At 24.5% G+C, this 22,251-nt stretch overlaps 1 protein-coding gene across 1 annotated transcript in view; it reads right to left on the reverse strand.

Moving 5' to 3' along the window:
- The window catches only part of LOC136977833 (suppressor of lurcher protein 1-like), a 338,075-nt gene extending 321,362 nt beyond the window's left edge, over positions 1-16,713 (reverse strand). Inside the window, exon 1 of the mRNA XM_067273420.1 lies at positions 16,429-16,713. The gene's annotated coding sequence lies outside the window, so the exon portion shown is untranslated. The remainder of the gene's footprint in view (positions 1-16,428) is intronic.
- Between the last annotated feature and the right edge of the window lie 5,538 nt (positions 16,714-22,251).

Here is a 22,251-nt window from a genome sequence, read left to right on the forward strand (position 1 = left end):
ATAAGAAGAAGAAAATAATAGCTCCTGGGCATAAAGGCTATTTGCGAAAAGATACACTTCCATTGTATTTCAACCAGCATCTATTAAATAATACTTTACCAGTTTAATAACTAAATTCAAGAAGATAATAATAAATTTAACAATTAATACATGTAATAGTCAAATGCTTTACTCCTAATCTCATCCTAGATTTAATTTATTATATGTAATATATATATATAGAGGGGGGTATTATTACTTAAGGATTTGGCATTGAAATTAACAATGATGCAGAATAGCATGGTTGATTTACGTCAACTAATAACTTTAACATTAGCATACAAATTTAACCTATATTAATAGTTTCGAAAATCTTTAATGTTTACAAGATTTCAATGAAATTAAATTTCAACTGATACTAATTTATTCCTTGAAATGTGACTAAGTCGGATCTTTCGCTTTAATCCGTCATTTACTTACAGATAAATCCTTAGGAATATAATGAATAGTTAAGAATTGCCAATTAGTGAAATTAACTTGTTTGGTGTTAAAATTTAATTTACTTATTAACTACTAAATAATATTTTTTTTACATTCAAATTTAATTTTAGATTTAAACGCATTCTCGTTTATTCAATGAGATCCAGACGTTTAATTTCTAATTTAAAATATTGTTGTTTAATTTTAATTTATTTATAAATTTAATGGATTAAATTTAAAATTTAAACAATGTATATATATGAATTAAATAATAGTTTTTAAATTATATAAATTCCTATTACATTTTTAATAGAAATATATTCAACGTATATGTAGTATATACACCACTACTTTGAAGATATTTCTCTTGAAAATCTGAAAAATATTTATTTAGTTTAAACATTAAATTTAAAATTAATTAAAGTTAAACAACAATATTTAAAATTAGAAATTAAACAGATTGATCTCACTGAATAAACGAAAGTGCAAAGTTCTTAGTTTAAAAAACACGTGGTTTCCTCCCTGGACCGGAAGTTCGTATGTAGATAATCAGGAGTTCCACCCTTGAAATTAATTTGAAATTATTCTAATCTATCGAGTAAATTACTTTAAGTTTATTCAAATAATAATATCTTAATAGAGTATGTTTTTAGAAAGATACATGGTAAAAGAAACCAAAAAGAAGACCGCATCTCTTTCATCAATGAAAGTTTTCGTTTCTCAATTCATTGTATTTTTTCCCCTTTCTTGAAAAATGCGAAATGATGGCATCATCATTCCTTTGAACTTTCTCAATACATTTTATTCTAAATTTAGATATTATATTTGATTAAATAAATTCATTCAATAACTGTATCTTCTGTGTAAAAACCAATATTTTATAATGGCATTTATAAATACTTTTCGAATATATTAATTCTAATTTTAATCATCGAATATATATATATATATATATATATATATATATATATATTTTAAAGGTTACAGCAGTAATTAACTAATTAACTTGTAAATCTAATTAAATATATAAAAAATACGATTGGATAAACCAATTAGTGTGATAACTTATTTGATTTTGATATGACTGGCATACATACAGACATATAGCCTATATATACTTTTAAAATGTGAAATCTGTTTTAATATAATAACTTTAATAAAAGTAAGTGTATAATTTAAGTATAGATAATTAAATTTTTAGAAAATATAAAGAAGATTTTTTTGAAAATTTAATAGAAACTTTGTCAATTTTGCAGGTCGAATATGCTTATCAGTGATTCTGTCAAGTAATAAAAACTTTTCGAAGATTGCCATAAGTTTAACAGACATTTACTTGTATTTGTCCAATTGTCATTTTCAATTTTGATGTCTTTTCTATCGTCAAAGTGTCAAGTGTTTGTGTTCTGGACTTTCTCTATCAAACCAATCGATCGTTGGGGGGGACGTGCGACTTAAGAAATGGCCTTTCTCTTGATAGAAGGTCACAAATGTTGGCATTTATTCAACATACATAGGCAACTTTTGGGAATGCCAGAAGTCGGTTATTATTAAATTACTGTGTACAAACTTGAAATACACTGCATACAGCGATACTTTGACGATTCCGAACAAGTTGGTTATTAAATTTGAGTTAGCTTTTTTAAAATTTCTTCGCCTCGACTTTACATTTCGACATTAAATATTCAAAGAGACAGAAATATAAATGTAAAATTTTTATGCACAAACTTTAACTTAATAATTAAAATATGAAAAATTGTAAATAACCGCATCGTTCATTTTTTAAAGATTCATACTTTCAAGATAAATTTGTAAAATATTATTTAAGTTTTATTTTTAATATTTTATTATTATTTATCTACGGTTATATATTTAAAAAGAATTAAACCCTGTAACTTAAACGTTTATTTTTAATTAAGATTCATTGTAATATACTATATCAACACTGCCTGCGTGTACTATCTCATTATTTTTTTAACTCCCAGATGATAATATTTTTTAAAAAGTTACTTCCTGAATAACCCAAAATGTGTATGTTAATGTAAAATATTCTGACGTTAAATTTTAAGAAATCACCAAGATACTGCACATTCTACACTAGCTTCTAGCAAGGAAGAAAGAAAGGAAATAGGGGAAAAAAGAGTAAGGCTGTCAAGCTTTCTTATCAGTGCAACCCATGTTGTTCTGATTGGAAGAGTGTAGTAATATTGACGGCCTAGTACTAAAATCAAAGGGCATCTTCCACAATCTCTACTGGATTCATCGAACGTCTCATTTAAAACTAATACTAACTAACAAGAAACTGTAATGATGTACTTGTAAAATATTATAATAATTAAACTATAAATATTCGTTTACATATTATACATTCCCATTTAGAATTTAAATATGTAAAGAAATTACGTACAATATTCTTAATTTATTCAGTCTTTCGATACGAGTAAACTTTGTAATATATATTTTTTTTAATTTGCTCAATTTACCTAAGGTAATATAAATTCGATAGAAGTAAAGTATATTACGGTTGCTGTTATATAACAGAAATAAATTTTAATTCTTGACAGATTAATTAAATGCTACTTTTAGATCTTTTTACTGGTTTCCTAAATTGCAAATTAGTATTCCAAATACAGCTATAGGCAAATTACCTTAATAATGGGTTCTTTAGTAGAAAAATTGTATGATTATCAACTTTCTCATTATGCTGTTTGAAAATACTAAACGTTTCATTAATTATTAATTAAGTGTTCTTGAAAAAAAAGGAAGCATAGTTGGAGGGGATCTAATAGACTGTACCCTTACAAACAAAGTTCATAAAAAGAAATTTCCCTCATGAGAGGGTACTAAATTGTACATTTGTAACAGGATCGTTGATTGCCTAAGTACTCAACACACTAAGAGATTCAAACATGCCCTTTTCAGACAAAGCATGTTTGTTCAGTCAATTGCAATAAGGAAACTGCACAACGTTAATTAAATCTTTCAAGAATTCCCGGAAGACATTTCCATTCAGACATCACAATAATTTGCACAAGAAAACTTTCGCGTTATTGACTTTCCTTCAATCCTACTATTATAAATTTTATTTTAAATAACATTCAAGGTTGAACGAGCTTCAAATTTTAAATCTATATCGATGAAGTTGGTTAATAATTATATATATATATATAAACGTTCGAAAAGTTTAATATTAAAATAGCTAGTTTTGTAGGGAAGAGAGGGAAAAAATTATTACTCTTGTCTAGTTTATTTTGTTAAAGTAGTAAGAGAATCTAATTCTATTTTGTATTATTTTTTTGTTGTTATTCTTGGAAGAAAACCAATCAATCTGCGCCAAAAACACTCTCTCTCGCTTCTTGCTGAATCACTATTCTCTAAAAACTACCCCTTTTCTTAGTAATTAGCAGTCAGCGGGTGGGGATGAAAAACCAAAAAAAAAAAACTAAAATAAAAACTCAGAAAATACAGAAGCAACTTTGCAAAAATCTGATCACGATTTTTGGTATTCAACTTGATTGTACTTTAATTATAAGTTTTGTTAGCATTAATAGTGATATACAGAGGTTTTTAATAAAGTCGACTTAGATAAATTGCCCTCTTTGATAATTGTTATGATATGTTGTAACTGAGACTATTTTTTACAGAAACATTAACTTTGTCAAAAACAATATATTTGCAGAATTTTTAAATAGCTGAAAAACTTTTGTTATTTTTCTAAATAATTATTTATATAAAAACTCAATTCATTAAAATTATTTTTTAGAAGGAATTAATACGTAATATATTGAGAAAGTAGCATTGAGATGTAATATTTATATTTAAAAAAAATTATTAAAAATAAATTATAAGATGATATATGAGTTAATTTAATATATCTAAATGATTTAACAATTAAGCAATTTTTCTTAATCAAATTTTCGTTGTAAGTAAATTTATTTATCTTATTTTTTTTTTTAGTTTTTCCCCCCTCACATTAACAGTCATTCAGTTAATTCATTATTTGTCACGAAAGATTAAACAAATGATAAAGGGTTGAAAAATCTTATGTTTAATGTTAAAACCCATAAATTTATGCCTTTCGCATTATAATGATGACTAATTTTTCAATTTCTACAAAGTTAGCGGTTGATAAAGTTTGTAGACAAGAAACATTTACACATAAATTTTTTATATAAAGAGAAGTTAATTATGATTAATAGCATAATTAATTAAGTCATTACAATCTCATAAAACTTATATTGCATTATCTCAATTTTACGGCTTTAAAATAAGGTAACTTTATACAATTTTCATATCATACTTCGCTTTTTTTGGAAAAATGTTGTAAATATATTCGATAGGATAACAACAAATTTTGAAAGATAAAATTTCACAATAGTTCATCTAGAGATAAAGGATCTCCATAATACATTAATAAAGGTTCTATCAAACCATCAGCGATCATGAAAAGATCATATGTTGCATTGTACGCATTAGCTGATCTGGGCAACTCTAAGGAAACGTAATATCCGTTCCATTAAGAGAAGACAAGAGGAAAGTTGCCGCAAGACTATCTTCTTTGACGTTCCAGTGACATCCAAAAGGTCAACAGAGTTCCCATACCTTCTATCTTCATACATCTTTCAGTTTCTGGCGAACTCGATGAATAATTCCTCTTCTACTAAAAATACAAAGCTTTATAATGTAAAGAATATATCTTTTTTATAAAATAAAACACTTTTAAATGCTTTGCGAATGCCATAAGTTCCTTACTTTTTTCTTACTCTTCTCTCTTTATATATATATATATATATATATTTGCCCTTAATGCACTTTCCAAACGAATACTACTACTTTACAGATTACGTTTTCATTCTAAATTTTTCTTTTAATATATATATATATATATATTATGTGTGTGTGTGTGTGTGTGTGTGTGTGTGTGTGTTTGTGTGTGTGTAATTTAATTTTTTGAAACTAAGAAAACTTATCTTAAATATACCAAATTATTCAAATTTCAATATATAAAATTTTCAAATTTTTGATAATTAATAATTGTTGTAGAAAATGCGATTAAAGTATGGAAAATTATCAATTGAATATGATAATTGATTTAAGTGTTAGCCTAATAAAAATTGGAAAATTGTGTAATTTACTATAATGTGATTAATCATCACTATAATTGCTAACAAGACTGATTAATCACAGTAAGATAACCAATGTTAAACTTTAGCTGACCTGGATGATAATTATCATATTAACATGATGATTAATATTTATAGAAAATAAATTGATGAAAAATATTTGTTTGTATTTATTAATATTTGTTCGAAATTTTTAATCAAATTATTTTGTATATATATAAAAACCATCAGAAAAATTTCAGTAAACACGATTTTTTTATGGTTAAACTCATGAAAAGAGCATCAAGATGTTTTTAATTAAAATTTTTTTTAATTTCTGTTCTTTTAATATAATGAATCCAGTTATAAAATATTGTAAAAAAAAGAAAATTATTCTTCTATTTATATCTTTCAATTTTTCTTTTATAAATAGTTATTAGCAGTGAAAACTTGTAACTTTATTTATAATGATAATGGAAAAAAAATTAATATAAACCATAATCTCTTGTTTCTTTGTGTATTTTTCTAATCAATAACAATTTCTCTTGATAAAATATTTTATAAAAAATTGTAAAACTATACAAAAACTAAAATTATTATAAACTAATTTGTGTAAGATCCATAATTTCGAACCAATTTAGCTGTTAATTCGTTATACTTACGACACTTTTAAGCTTATTTAAGCCCTTAAATTAACAATAATTAAGTAGTAATTGATATATATTTATAAATTCTTTTATTCTTTCCTTATTTTAATTATTATAAACTCAAGAAAATGTCTTCAATAACTCTTCAAAACTATCAAAATATATAAAGAGAGAGAGAGTATCTGGGGAATACTTTCTGTTCAAACAAAAAGATATATATATATTTTTTTCCATTCAATCATGATATAAATATTTTAAGAATGTATTCTTTTCCTCTATTTAGTTATATATAAAATAAAACGTAATAAATTCTTTGTTTGTTTATGAGGCTTTAAGATACATTGATACATGCATTATTGGTAATAGGTTATTATAACGATGATAGTTATCATCGTTTATGTTGTAGAACACAACTGATTAAATCATATCTGATGTCTATTGTTAAATACCCGTGTCCTTTGGGGATGGTCCTTCCAATTATAACAGAAAGATAGATCTGTCGGGATCATACTCATTTTTCATGGTGTTACTATGGTGACAGTATCTAGGATACCATCGAAAGATTTGAAGTAAATGAAAAGATGTTTTCATGTAGAATATTCAAACATATCTTCTATATACTAATTTGAAATTCCTAAACTTTTAAATATTTTTAAGTATTATTTAAACATAATTAATATTTAGACTGTTTAAAAAAGAAAATCTTTTAAATTTGAAATAGCAAGAAAACATGGATTCATCTCGATATTTTATAGTTAAATATTTAATCAGATACAATAAATTACTTATTGAAAATTTGTTTATTCAAGAAAAAGTAAGGAAATGTCTTATCTTTTTTTTTTTTTTTAATAAATTTATATAATGTTTAAATGTAATGTTGATACATGTTTAAAGTAATGTTTTAGTAATAAAATAATAAATATTTTCCCGATATTTGATATTGAAAAATAAAATTCGAAGATTTTTTATTTTTAAAAAAATAATCATAAAATTCAAAAAATACATACAGAAATAATGCGCATGATAACGTTAAAATATTCCATTTACGAAAACTGTGTTATGTTTAAAAAGGAACAAGAGAAAAATCTTTGAAAATATCAAGCGAAACTACTTAAAATGCGCCATTTTCCAGCCTCTAATCTTTCTCTTTTACAAAATGTATGGATCGACGATAGAAAATTTGCCAGTCAATCAATGAATTTACATTGAAATGAAAACTACCACTGTCAATTCAGCAGCCAAACAGACTTTTCTGAGACTAAATAAACTCAAACCGAATTCTACACTTTTATTTTCTTAGTCTCAATCATGATTAGGAACTTTTTCTCTCTCTAATTCTGTCTTTGACGCCATTCGTTTCAAAACGAATGTAAATGAAATGCAAAGAAGAGAACGGAAATTGAAAGAGAATTTTCTTTCGTCACCATCAACTGATCTGATTGGTAAATGGATGTTGGTGCCAGACACACAAATTGAGATCATAGAATCTTGGTTATTGCACCATCACCAAAACTTGATTGAATAAAACTACATGGTTTATTGATGCAGATAAGCGCACTCGATACTTAAAATGATATTCCTTGTAAGCTTAATATTTTTATTCAACTGTTTTTCATTAAAATTAGTCCTTTCTTTTCGTCTTATTTAAATATTTATTCATTATTAAACACACATACACGTGCATAAATATACGAAAAAAAACAACTTTATTTTTAAATTACGAGTCGTAAAGTAGATCAATAAACCATTTTCCAAATAAAAAGATTCAAAAAAATTTTTTTTATTTTTTATTTTTCTCGCTTCACCAGAACAGAATAAGAGTTTAGTATTAAAATATGAATTTAATTTAAATTTATTAAAACTACGTAATAAGCAAAACACCCGAATTACCATTAAAAGTGAGTGTATCGAGTTTGTCAAAATGTTAAAAGCAAATCTGGCGTGCTAACTAGGAAAATTATTACAAACTAAATATGGCTAACTTCAAATGACCTAAAGGGGTTAAAAGGGAATTTAAACATCTGTTCAGATCATCTATTTAGTTTATTTATCCAGAGAATGCATTCCACATATCACTAACTCAATTAATACTACTCATTCCTGTATAATCTTGTGAAGGATTTCGTAGAATAGATGTATACAATACGAAAATGAATTTTTATTTTTCTGTAATTTCTGCTTTCGATCAATATAATACATGTTACAAATCACGTACTTTATATTTTGACACATGTACATAAAAGAGACAAACGGCAACTACATTCGTTTCTGCGCGATAATTTAAAGGTCATAACACAATAGGTTTTAATTAAACAAATTAATAATCCCAGATAAGAAACTTTGTAATGATATTTATTGATTAGAAGAGAACGTAAAAGATATTAAGTAATCTCTACAAATGTCTCTTAAGGCAACTTTTAATTACAAAAATGTACAAAAAATAGCAAAGAAACCAAACATATACTTGTATATATATATCCTAAAGTTCTTTGTAACGTGATATAAGAGGTGTTGGCACAGAGTATTGCTTACTCAGCATCTACAGTTCTGTAGTCAGAGTAATAAAAGATAATTGAAATGGGAACCACATCCATCAGTTCAACAAAATACTTGAAGCAGTGAAGTGGAAACTATAACCAACCTCAAATATGTCTCTCCCATTTATTGAAAAAATTTTTTAAATTTCTTCCTAATATTTAATTTCAAATATATATATATATATATATATTTCTCAGATTTTATATCTAAACCATATAGATTTTTCACCTATCTACTACATTATATTCAAATTGTATATATTAGTAGTTTTAAAAGATATATTAAAATAATTTCTTCTTCAAATTCATAATAGAAAAGTTTTAAGTTATATATTTTCTTTATAAATATATAATATAAAGTTTTTTCTTTGCTAAAACGAATTTAAAATGATTAAATTTAAAGCTGATTTAACTTAAAATTTATAAATTACACATTTAAAAAAAAACACATACAGCTTAATTTTTATTAATGTTAAAATTTCATTTTAAATCTTAAAACTTTTATAATAAATAAAAATTTTAAGATAAAATATAAACAAATAATAACGACAATAAAATTTAATTTAATAATTATTTTTTTATTTATAAATTTATAAAAGAGTTCTTTATAATAGTTAAATAGGAGATGGAATCTAAAATATGTCCATTTATTAAAGTTAAGTACATTTGTAAGACGACTGTTACCACCAAATTTTATTTTAAAGTACTAGAAATAAAATTTAAATCACCAGCACATTAGTTATAATGTAATTTTTTTTATTATTTAATAAAAATGATGAAAACAAAAATATATTAAACGATTTAGATTATAAAAAAGAAAAGAAGAAGAAGAAGAAATAATTTTTAAATTCATAATTTCCAAAAATTGTAGAAAACTTATTAAGTTTAATAATGTGAATTAATTAAAAAAATATATTTTCTAATTAAATATAAAAGGTTTTATGGAATTTTAATAAAAGGAACATTAATTATTAATAAATCTGAAATAATTTTCCCCATTTAAAATTTATATACAGACATATCACTTATGTAATATATATTATTTAATGTATCAAATATTCGAAATTATGCCACTTGAAAATTTTAATAGATGATAAAAGCTTAAAGCATATATATAAACTCGTAAAATTAGTTTTCTAATTAATAACTTGTCAAAAGATAGAAGTTTCAAACGATACGTTTCATCATCATAGTGTATACACCTATATTCTGTATCCTGAATAATTTTCCTATATTGACTATTAAGCATATATATTGCCATACTACATATATATATGTTCATTAAAATTGTTAGTTGCTGTATTAAAATAATTATACTCATTCTCTCAATGATAAGCCAAAGTAAGGATTTTAAAACCTTTAATAGATTTATACATTCTTGATATAAATTAGTGGAGAAACTATTAGCTACATCTGTTAGATACATAGCTGTAAGAGATTCTCAAAGGAAAAATCTATCAATGTTTCTCGGTAAAGCAACCTCTACTAACATGCAGATCAATTACCATTATGGGGTGACAACGTTATAAAAAAAAAACGTAACGTGATATTGCTTCACCTTATATATGCTACTGATATCTTAAGATTAATTTCGAATTTACAATAAAGAAAAACAGTTTCTCGAGTAGAGAAACGTGTTGTATAAAAGAGCAGATAATAAAATATTGTAAATAAAATTCCCAAAAGGCCTTCTAAATAAATAAATAAATAAAAATGAAGCGTGTTTGTTTTTCCTTACTTAAGACTCCTACAAAATCATAAATAATATATATATATATATATATTTTTTCATTTAAAAATTATTTAATTTGTTCTTGAATTGATAATTTAAATGTTAACAACTGAACTCGATACGTTTGTGTTTGTGTATGTGTGTTTTTTAATTTATAAAAATAAGAACAATTATAGATAGAAAAATAGAATTCGTAACATACCTTCACGTTATATATGCAGATGTATTAATTTAGGAATCGTAGATAATAAAATTATATATAAATAAATAAATAAATTTTTTCACACAAAACTCATATCAAATTATAAATTTTTAATTTAAAAAAATGAATTATATAAATAAATAATTTAAATACAAACACTTGAAATCGATACGTTTTATATATTTTTTTTTAATTTATAAAAAAATGAGGACAATCAAGGCAACTATAGCTAGAAAAATATGTTAACGGTGTTTTCATTCAATAAAATACATGACAGAAAAATTCAAACAACATGTTCTGCTGTCGTCGCCTACAGCAGTATATTGTAATCTTAAAATTGTTATTCCAATCATCTTGACTATGTTACGCCTGCATGCTAATGGCTGTCCCTAAGGCTTCATGCTATGAACGTGCCTCGACTATATGAACCGTTTCAAAACATAATTGTCACACCTACAGCATTGAAGAATCTTAAGATATACGAATTTTAGACAGTTCGCCGAGGAAAATATTATTTTTAATATACATTTTTTTTTCCTTCCTTCTATTTTTGGTTAACTTCAATTATTTATCGAAGAAACTCAACACTCGCACTCCATTTAATGTAATTCCTATTAACTTATTTCATTTGCATTTACCTAAAGATTAAATTGTTACTAAATTGAAAATTCATAATTTTTTAAAACAACATTTTATCTTATTTTTATACCAAAAAAAAAATTTTTTCCTGTTCTTTATTATTATTATTATTTTCTGAATTTAAAGTACAGAAAATAATAAGTTTAAAAACGTGAAAATGTCGAAATTAATTAAAGTAAATTAAATAAATTATTGGCTTATAAAATTAAAATTATATTAGGTTCTTAAAATGTGAATAAAATTTCAATAGTAAAGTTTTATAACGTGTCTATAAAAATTATAAAATAATAAAAAATAAATTTAATGTAATAACTTAATCATTTATAATATTATTTCTTAATCAAATATTGCTTCTGGCTTTCTAAACAGATTTCAATAAGTGTAAAGAAATTAAATATAATCACCTGAATTTTTAATAAAGACAACCCTTATTTAAAATCCCTCCTCTCCTCCTACACTTGAGAAACGTTGCATAATGAAAATTTTGTTGCGCTTATAAAATTTAATATTTTATACTTAAATATCTAATTTTATCATCAAAATATTTCGTACATCATGTAATTTATATTTTATTAGCATTATTAAAGTAACTGTTACATCTTGTATATTATAAAAATCGTTAAAACTTACCTTTTACAGTATACGAAATATATATATTTTTAAAAAATCCATTAAAAAAACTCTCCTTGCAACTTATTAATTTATTAAATTTTTTGAATATTTAAACACGGAATTAAGAATAAAATCGCATTATAATCTATTTAAGTTTTAAAAATAAAATAATAAAAAATATATATATATTCAAAAATGTCATTAGGAGGTTCTCCGAATGAATTAATTCAATTAAAAATAACATGGACGAAAATATCTCAAAAATCGATTATAGTCAAGGATTTTACTGTGAATCATCCTAAAATAGAAACCAAAATTGGAAAAAAGTGGAAGTGCCGAATTGAAAAAGAATGGGTAAATCCTCCTCCTCGTCCTGTTGTAGGAGAAAAGGAAAGTCAATTAACTGAGAAGCATGCGTGCAATCGACTGGCTCCTACGAATGTACAGAGCTCTAATGGCGCATCTCTAACGACATACGCTTTCCTTTATCTGTGTCAGACAGAAGAGAACTGGATATTTACCCTGTATACTCCATACTTGTACGAATCAATGCGAATCGCTTAATATACGCCAATGAATCGGCAGCTTCGGGCAACTTCATTTGTTCTTTTAACAAGAATTTAAATATAAAAAAAATCACCACTTGGTATAATTTAAATTACATTCTATCTTAATAAAGTATACTTAAACTGTACGGGATTCTAGTTTTTATCGTATAAATTTAGTAAAAGAGTGAATAATTTAGAATATACAAAATGCTCTAGTACGCCTCGATAAAAGCTTATTTTCATAATATAAGTGTGAAAATTAAGAGTTATTGTTTGTAGATTTGTTTACTTAACAGAAAATACAAGCATTAAGCTAGATTTTTTTTATAAAAGCAACAAAAATTAGATTGAAACATGATAGGATTGTTTGTCAAACTTGCAGGCAAACTAAATTCCATTTGAAAGAAGATATGAGTAAGGAATGGATCTGTTAACAACTAAAACTTGTTCGTTCGATCATTCAATTTTAAAATGCTATCTTATTTCAATCTTCAACCCTTGATAAATTCGATTAATGAAATTTATTACCGTTTAAATTTTATTAAAATACATTCAAACGACCGATAACAGATTTTTAATTATTAAATCAATAAAATTTAAACATTGAAGGAGAAAACTTGATCTATTTATAGAATTTATTTAAATATATATATAAAGTAATTACAAATATTTTAATTATTTATATAAAAAAATTCCTCCATCCTATTGTATAATTAAGCAGATCATCAAAATCAAATTGCATTTATCTATGTAGAATACAATGAAAATTGACTAATCTGTTTAAATCTGTTCACTTGTCAAAACTTTTATAATAATTATCATTAGAAAACACTTTCATAAATGAAATCTATTTCATGATTAATGAAACAATAGAAGATTCATTGGAACATCCCTTATAAGAGACAATCAAACTGGAGATGTAATTGTATCTTAATTAAACAAAGATTGACAGCTGAATGTCTAATACAAATTAGAAAAGCGAAGCATTTGCTTATTTACATATATAAAGATAATTTTAAGCAGAAAGATCTTCCCTCATATAGATTAGGTTTGCTAGAGAAACTCAACCAAGCATCTTAATCGTGCTGTCACATTGTTGGAAAACTTAATCCTGCAGAAAGCCACATAACTATACTAAATAGGAAAACATTGAGAAACACTAGGGAAATCTTTCGAAAACTTTGAATTCGATAGCAAGCAAACAAGTCTACTAATTAGAAGGCGATTAACATAACTCAATGACGAAATAATGAGAAAATTATAAATTCAACTCTAAATTCTTAAAAATATTACATTATTTAATTATTATAAAATATGTATATTCAAACAGTGAATTTTAACAACGTTATTACACAAGAAAAAAACATTAATAATTTATGAATCTTCCAGTTGTTTATTAAATAATAAAAATAAATTTTAATTTATAAAAACTTGTTCTGAAAAAATAAAATAAAATAAAATCAAGAAGTAAGAATGTTTCTGTTTTAAAATTAAAATATAAATCGATATCCATTATCAAGTTTTTATTCGGTGATACTGTGCAGTTGACAAGATATTTATTCATTATATTATTTTTCTGTTGTAACTAAGATCAAAAGAATATATATATATATATATATATATATATATATATTCATTTTTTAAATGTATTTTCATCTATAATTTATATACCTTTCAACAATAGTTTAGAATTTAATTAGATGCAACATTAAGTTCGTATCTTTTATATATATTTTATAGTTAATTAATTACTTTATTTTAAAGTTAAATCGAATTAGAAAAAAACTTTATAAAGATAATTTTTAATTAATATATATCTCAATTAATTTTAATAGTTTTAAACGGAATTAATTATAAATTTATATTACTTAATAATATTATTAGGGAGTGAGGAAAATTTCAGCGAGTGATAATAATCTTAATTAGAAATATATGGAGAGAATGCTATCAAATAATTAAAAATTGATTTTTAAAAAAATAATAAATGTTTAAAATATCTTTAATATTTTAATATATTCGTTTGTTTCTCGATAATGGTGAGTTTATTAGATTATGAATCACAATCTTATGTTAGCAGATGTCTGACGCCTTTCTGGAAAGGAAAATCGTTCGATACTAGCCAGGTAACAAGGTGCTGCTGTTCGTATCCAATAATTTCAGTTGGATTGTTTAGACGTAACAGATTTCATAAAGCTACCAATTCAGATAGATTTACAACCTTCTCATTATACAAATTTGAACAATTTCTCCATATTGACAGGGATTAGAAGGATTTAATGCGTTGTCGACCATGTAACATGAAAATCTTGTTGGAATGAAAGCTTTAATTTTGCTATATCTTTCCTATTTATTTGTCAAAAGTTTCAGAAAATTAATACTTTTATACTTATAAAGAATACTTTACAAGAAATTAAATAATTTTAAATTATTTTTAAAAAATTTAATGTGTTATTTAATTAATAAAAATGAATTTAAAAAAACGATCAATTTTAACAAATTTTCAATTTATATATTTCAAAATATCAGTCAAATTCGTCTTTATTATATACTATCGATCAAAGCAATTCCATTGATGCATGAAACCTCAATGCACTAGAGTTGAATCGAAACCATCAGCACAAAGAATAATTAAGAGGAGCCGTGATTGCGTCAAACAAGTCACAAAATATTTTCTATCAAATTTATCATTATTATTTGTCCTTTTTTTCTTTATCTGTAACAATCTTCTATACATTGACATGGCCCATTAAATGCTTTTAGTGCTCCCCTAATTTGATGAATTGTTAGTTGTTTACATTGGCTAAAAGCATTCGTACAATACTCTTCTACATAAATATATATATTTTCATTTGTTTAAATATTCACTAATACAAGTTCCATTACACGTTTAAATCGATTTGAAAAATTTTTAAAAATTAATTAATTCCCATATATTAACTATTAATAATAGTAATTCGTTTTAAATTCATTAGAAAAGTTTTGTAAATCCTGTTGTTTATAATTCGGGTTGAGTCACGTTACTACACCCTCAGGTTAAGTAAATGCTACATAATTTATCTCCGACTCCCATCCATTGATAAAGTATTGACAATATTAACTCGCGAATCAGAAGCATATTCATATAACAAAAGCCGTAAATCAAATTTTTATTGTGGATGTCTACGTTTTTTCCCTGATGTAAATAGCTTTCTAAATATATATATATATATATGTATAAATAGGAAAAAAGACATTTTAAGTCTAGTATATATATATATATATTTTTGAAAAATCAACTTTTATAAAGGTATACAGATCTTTAATATTGCCCTATCTCACATTCTGATGTTTACAAATCGAATAATGAAAGATATTTTTCTATACTATTGAATGGGATAGCTTCAAAATGTTTACGTAAGAATAAAAAAAAGGACGTTTCTCTCTGACTATATCGATCTGTAGATTCTCACCGGGAGCTTCTTGCCTCAGGTTAGCAAAAATATTAGAGCAGTATCGCAATATTGATATTAAGGGATATCTTAAATTAGAATATTTTTATTATAGTTAACGCGTGTTTTCTAATTTAATACGCACCAAACACGAGATTTCGAACACAGATATTGAATTAGTTTTATATTATTTTCAATTTTCCTATAGAAAAAAGAAATGAATTAAATCGCGAGTTAAACGACTTTACGTAAAGTAAATTGCTGTAGATTTATAATATAATTCGAAATTATATCGTTGTTTGTGTATTATTTCGTAACGTTCAATTTATTTATATGGAGTATAATATTATAAAATATAATTGGAAAAGTTCGGATCGGATATTATAATTTTTAAAAATTAAAATATGTATCATTAAATTACATAGGAGGATATCGGACGAGAAACGAGTGTTGGCTGAAAGTAAGCACGCCAGCCACATGTAACCCGTTGACTTGTATTATAAGAGAGAATAGGTTAAAACTCACCTGTCGTCCTCGCGACGTAGCTTCGAGTCTGTATTCAGACGTATACACAATACAAGCAAACCTTCTAGAGAGTTGTGATTAGACTAGCCAGTCCACTAGTAACGCACAGCCATTCCTCCACGTATTCCCACAGGCCTTCTACCAATCGATGTGTACGATCACGCCATAGCATAAGAACTGAGAACACGGTAAAGACAAGCGTGTATTGCACTAGCAGCTTCGTTCGCACCCTCTGTCTCTGGACTTTAAGTTCACGTCTGGCAGTGGCTGGCACGCACTCTCATCTCTCTCTCTCGGTACCCGGATGGTGCAGAACCTGGAGAGACTCGTCGATATTGGGTCCGCTGCCAGTAGAGTACGCTGTCATCGCACATTCCATTAGGTCTGACAGTGTGATATAGCGAAGAACGTCCTCCTCCTCTTCGAGTCCCGTTATGTAAGGATTTTTGATATTTAAGTCAAAGAAAACCAGTAATAAAAAAGCAATTTCTTACTTGTCATGCAAAATTTGTAAAAGAAAAAAAATTTTTATATATTTTAATGTTTTCTATTGTGTGAGAATTTCTCTCTCTTTTCTATTATTATTTCTCGGTTTATTGCTTAATCTTACACACGTTTGACTCTTTTATCATTAGAGAATTTAATGAAATCGCTTATTTTTATTAAGAAAAGTTGCCATAAAAAATATATTTAGTATAAATTCTTTTAACATCAAAAATTCGAATATCTTCGTTTAATAAACATTTTATAATGTTTTTTTAATAGAATTAAACGAGTAAATCCGTTTATATTCTGACAGTATTTATAGGAAATCTCCATCATTTTAACTTCTTTCATAAAATGTGGCGTTATAAAGAATAATTTCTTATCAAATTTAGTTACAGTATATGTACCCATAACAGTCCCAAATGATTATAATCTAACTTTAGTAAACCGTACAAACGTCATAGCTTTATTAGTGGGCACATGTTAACTGCTGTATACAGCTTTACAGAAGATAGGGATATAGCCAAGAGAATTACCTCTGCAGTTGTTTGATATGATTAATGATACTGAGCATAATTGGGCACGGAATTCTGTCCTTTCTATTGTTATTAGTATTATATTATATTTTTCTACCCATCATAAACTATATTTAACGTCTGTACATTTTAAAATAAATTCGTATAGTTTTTAATTATAAAGATATACGTTCAAATTTATTTTTATTCCATTATATAAATTTTTTTCGTTACTGTTTAATGAATAAATTAATAGTATTAAAATAAGAAATTTTGGTAAAAATCGAAATGTAGGTGCACTTGACACAATCAAATGGATTAAAGAGGAACGTAGCTAATAGGTTCTTTTCATCGACTGAAATTTGATTTAGTAAACAAAGACACCCATCACAAAGTGTGCGGTATCTTTGAACTCTCGCCGTAAATGAGCTGACGTCACCAGCAATTATTTTGTTTTCTTCGTTTCTATCTAAACCTTCAGGCAACTCCTAACTTAGCAGACACTCATTGTTAGCGAGTGATGGATTCGGACTCTTGTGGCCTTAGGTCTTGTCTTCATAGACTGACACGCTGTGACACATTCTGTATCAGAATCTAACCAGGAAGAGAAAAAATGACCTTATCTTTTATTATCCTAGATTGCGATAAGGTGGGTGTTGTCCCGAAGCATTCAGTTTTGAGATAAGGTGGTTTCATTCTGACTTTATTTCTACACACCGCCACGTTCTTGCGGTTAGTGCGAGTTTAAACTTCAAACCATTTTTATCTTTTCTATTCCCGATTTTCTAGATATAGCAATACATTTAAGGGATAAGGATTGTAAACACTTCTATAGATTTTTATTTAGAATTATTTCTTCTTCACGGCTTTGCCATCAATTGAATTTTGCATAAAAATTTTTAGCTAAACATTCATCACCAACGTAAACTATACTGAAAATTTCTAGTTCAAGTTAAACAATTAATCCAGAATAATTATATGAATTATATAATCGTTAAAAGAAAGAAAAAAACTTTAATGTGTCTAGGAAAGACAATGATTAATATACGGTAATAAATTTTAAAGACAAAACTACTATCCAAATGCAAAACAAATGTTAACATCAATCACACTACTCAATTCTTTATTGTTAACGCTTCAGATAACTATATAGTTTACTATTGTTTCATAAGAGAATGGCATCCTTTTTTTATAAAGGAAATATCTTTAATAATGCAATTTATACTTTACATTTTATGAAAATAAACTGATGCTAATAACATCGTATCTTTTATTATACTGTTGCAATAAATAATTCTAACATCAATAAGGCGTTCTTACTTTTTTCCTCTTGTTCTTAAGGAATAAATTTTCACAAATAATTTGCTTGAACGAATAATAATTTGTTGGAGTTAATATTTGAAAAATGATATTAGTAATTTTTCTAGCGCTTAAACAAAATGTATACCGAAGAAATTTATTTTATAATTAAAATTAATTTCTATATAATTCATCAAAAGTCGAGTCAGTTTTTATAAAAATACAAACTTATGATACATGGAATATTTAATAAGTTTGCTGGAGTTTATGAATAAAGTCTGGAGCAAAAATTACGAATTTTTAAAAAAGTTCTTTTCTCCTTATAATGACACTTTCCAGCAACACAGTAAAAGAAGAAGGAGAAACGATTCATCGTAACGAAATTACTACACAATAAAATACATTTATATACGTTAAAATTACTAAAATTAAATTAATGAAATCTTTTTTCTTTTATATTAAACAATAAAAAATATTAATTCAATAATAACATTTATTAATTATCATTTAATGTTAAGTTTTATATAAATTATAAATGATAAATATAAATTAAAATTATTTCTTAATTTAAAATACTGAAATTAAAAGTCTCATTTTAATTATGCAAAAGTTTAAGGTTGAACTAATGATTTTAACTTGATTGAATTATTATTCGAAATTCATTTAAAATATTCTTATTATAATAAAATATTTATATAATATATATATATATTTTTTAAATTCTTAAAATTATTATTAATTTTAATTTAAAATCTATAAATAGTCACAGAAATTAATAATATAATTTTACATATTCTGTTTTTTTTAAATTTAATTAGACATTTAATTAATTAGTTTTTAAAATGCAATGAATAGATTTTACAATTTACATTTTACAAATATTTAAGATACTTTAAAAAAATTTTAAATAAATAAAGAAATATTATTTTTTTTTAAATTATTTTTATTTTTAATTTCGTGTTATAATTTATTCAAATTTTAAAAAATACAAAATTAATTAACTCATTCTTAATAATTTTCTTTAAAAATTTCATTTTAAAAAATTCTTTTTTGTAGAAAGAGTATAAATTATAATTAATGAAAAAGTATTTATTTATTTATTTTTATTTACAAACGTGTGTATATATATATATTCTATTAACTGATTTATCTGAATAAATATATTCTTTAGTTAGAATTAACAAGGCAAAGTTAGCTCTTAGAGTATGTCTGATTCGTTTTCTTTGTTCTTAATTAAAGGGTATTTGTCGGGTAGTCTTGTCTAATGTATAGAAACTTTTAATGAGACATCTAAGTCCTGATTTTTACTTTTATAATGTCTGTAAAAAAGTAACGTATACAGATACATTTTTTTTAACTTTTATTCTTATTTGATCATAATTTTTAATTTATGTGATGCAAAATCTAATGTTTTATTTGGAATATTCTTTAGAAATCTCGAAATTTTTCTAGTTTGTTGTATATTTTGTGGTTTTGATTTCTCATAAATGTCAAAATATTTTATGAGTTTATTAAAAAAATTGTACGGATTTGTTACAAAATAAATCGATTTTTTAGTTTAAAATATAATTAATTTTGAGCTACAACTATATATTTATTTAAAGGATACTTAAAATATTAAAATATTTTCATTTATAATTTTAAATTTCTTATTTGGTGCAAATAAATCTTGTTTTATTTACAAGATTTGTTAGAAATTTTGTAAATTTCTTAGTTAGATGGTGTAAATTTATATATTTTGGTGGTAGAAAATGTTTTATGTTCTCATATTTTAATAATTACTGATTTTAAGTCTATAAAAATACAGAGTATAAGCATCAAAATATGCTATATAATTGAAAATTTGCAAAATACTATATGAAATTATTACAGAAATAATTGAATTTTTAATTACAGATAATGCTACAACTAAGTTACAATTGAACATTTAGGAGAATCCTTATTATCAATTATAATTACAATTATATAATCATGCCATTAATAATCTCACATTTCTTTGGGCTTACCATACATATACAGCCTTATTCTATGGCATGATTTTATAATTGTAATCTTAATTGATAACAAAGATAATATTTATGGACTAAAAGAAGTAAAGAAGATTTAGAAGTATATTTAAAATATATTTCTTTCATTTTTTTCTTACAATTTATGATTGATTATTTGGAGCAAAAACTCATGTTTTGTATAGAAGATTTGTTAGAAATCTTCTAATGATTTCTGTTTGTAATATAACTTTATATAATTCTATTATATATAATATTTATATCACTTTTGTTTGTGTAAAATTTAATATTTATTGATTATACAGATGGAAAATCATAAAAGAAAATTTATCATAATATAAAATAATCTAAGAATGTGTGAAGAAATTATATAAACTGTTATATAATAAATAAATTTTCAATTATAAGTATTGTTAATTTTAAACTACAAGTACACATTTATTCAAGTGCATATTTATAGGTCAGAGCCTAAAGGAATATCAACATCAAAGAGATTGTCTGAGACTGTTTACTAAATCAAAATTACACGATTTTCTGATTTATACATTTACAGGCAATGTAAATATGGAATAATTTGTATATAGAAACTAAATGAGAATTTAATATATATCAAATTATTATTATTATTAACAGTTTATTAATTTATTAACATTTTAAAATATTTTCTTATATAAATAATTCACGTACTGTACAGTACATTAATGTGCATCATTTCTTCAGATAAATAATTAAAAAATTAATATTTATTTACTATTTATAATAACGAAAACGTGTATGGTCTATTTATAATTATTACAAGATATTTTGGGGCTTAAAAGAATTTTTAACATTTAATTGTGCTTTAAAATTAACGTATTTTAATATAATTTTAGTTGTATTATTGTCACGTGTAAAATTATTAGCCTGTTTTTAAAGGAAAGAAAATAAATTTTATGTAAGTCTATAAGTATTTCGTAATAAAATATATATATATTCCTAGCCTTTTTAAGTTTACATATAAAATAAACTAGAAGTTTAGCATCATTTTACATTATTCATGGAAGTTTCTGTTATTTCCGTCAGGCATAGAAGTGAAATCTAAAGGGATTCCAAATTGACTCATCAGTGGTTCATGAATCGATATCAAATAAATTATCTTATTTATTATTTTTTATTCCACAGTGGCAACTAGATGAAAAGAGAAAAAAAATAACTCTGATATATTTTCTCTTAATAAAACATATATTTTGATACTTTAAAGTAGAGAAAAAGAATATTCTTAAATTCTAAATTCTAAAGTTTCAAAATATTTATTCTGTAGAGTAAAAGGATAGGTTTTATCTTCTGTTTTTCTTGTCTAAAACAAATAAAATTCTGTATTACTCAATTCTATATAAATAAAATATCAGGAATATGTATATTTTGTGGATCCTTTATAATTTAATTCGTAAAAAAAATTTTTTTAAAGATGGAAAATAATCCAAAAGGAAGATCTTGATGATCCTGATGCAAAAAAAATGTTAAAACAGAAAATATAT

The sequence above is a fragment of the Centruroides vittatus genome, unplaced genomic scaffold, assembly GCF_030686945.1.
Source record: "Centruroides vittatus isolate TY-2023 unplaced genomic scaffold, ASM3068694v2 contig_476, whole genome shotgun sequence".
In the NCBI taxonomy this organism is placed as follows: domain Eukaryota; kingdom Metazoa; phylum Arthropoda; class Arachnida; order Scorpiones; family Buthidae; genus Centruroides; species Centruroides vittatus.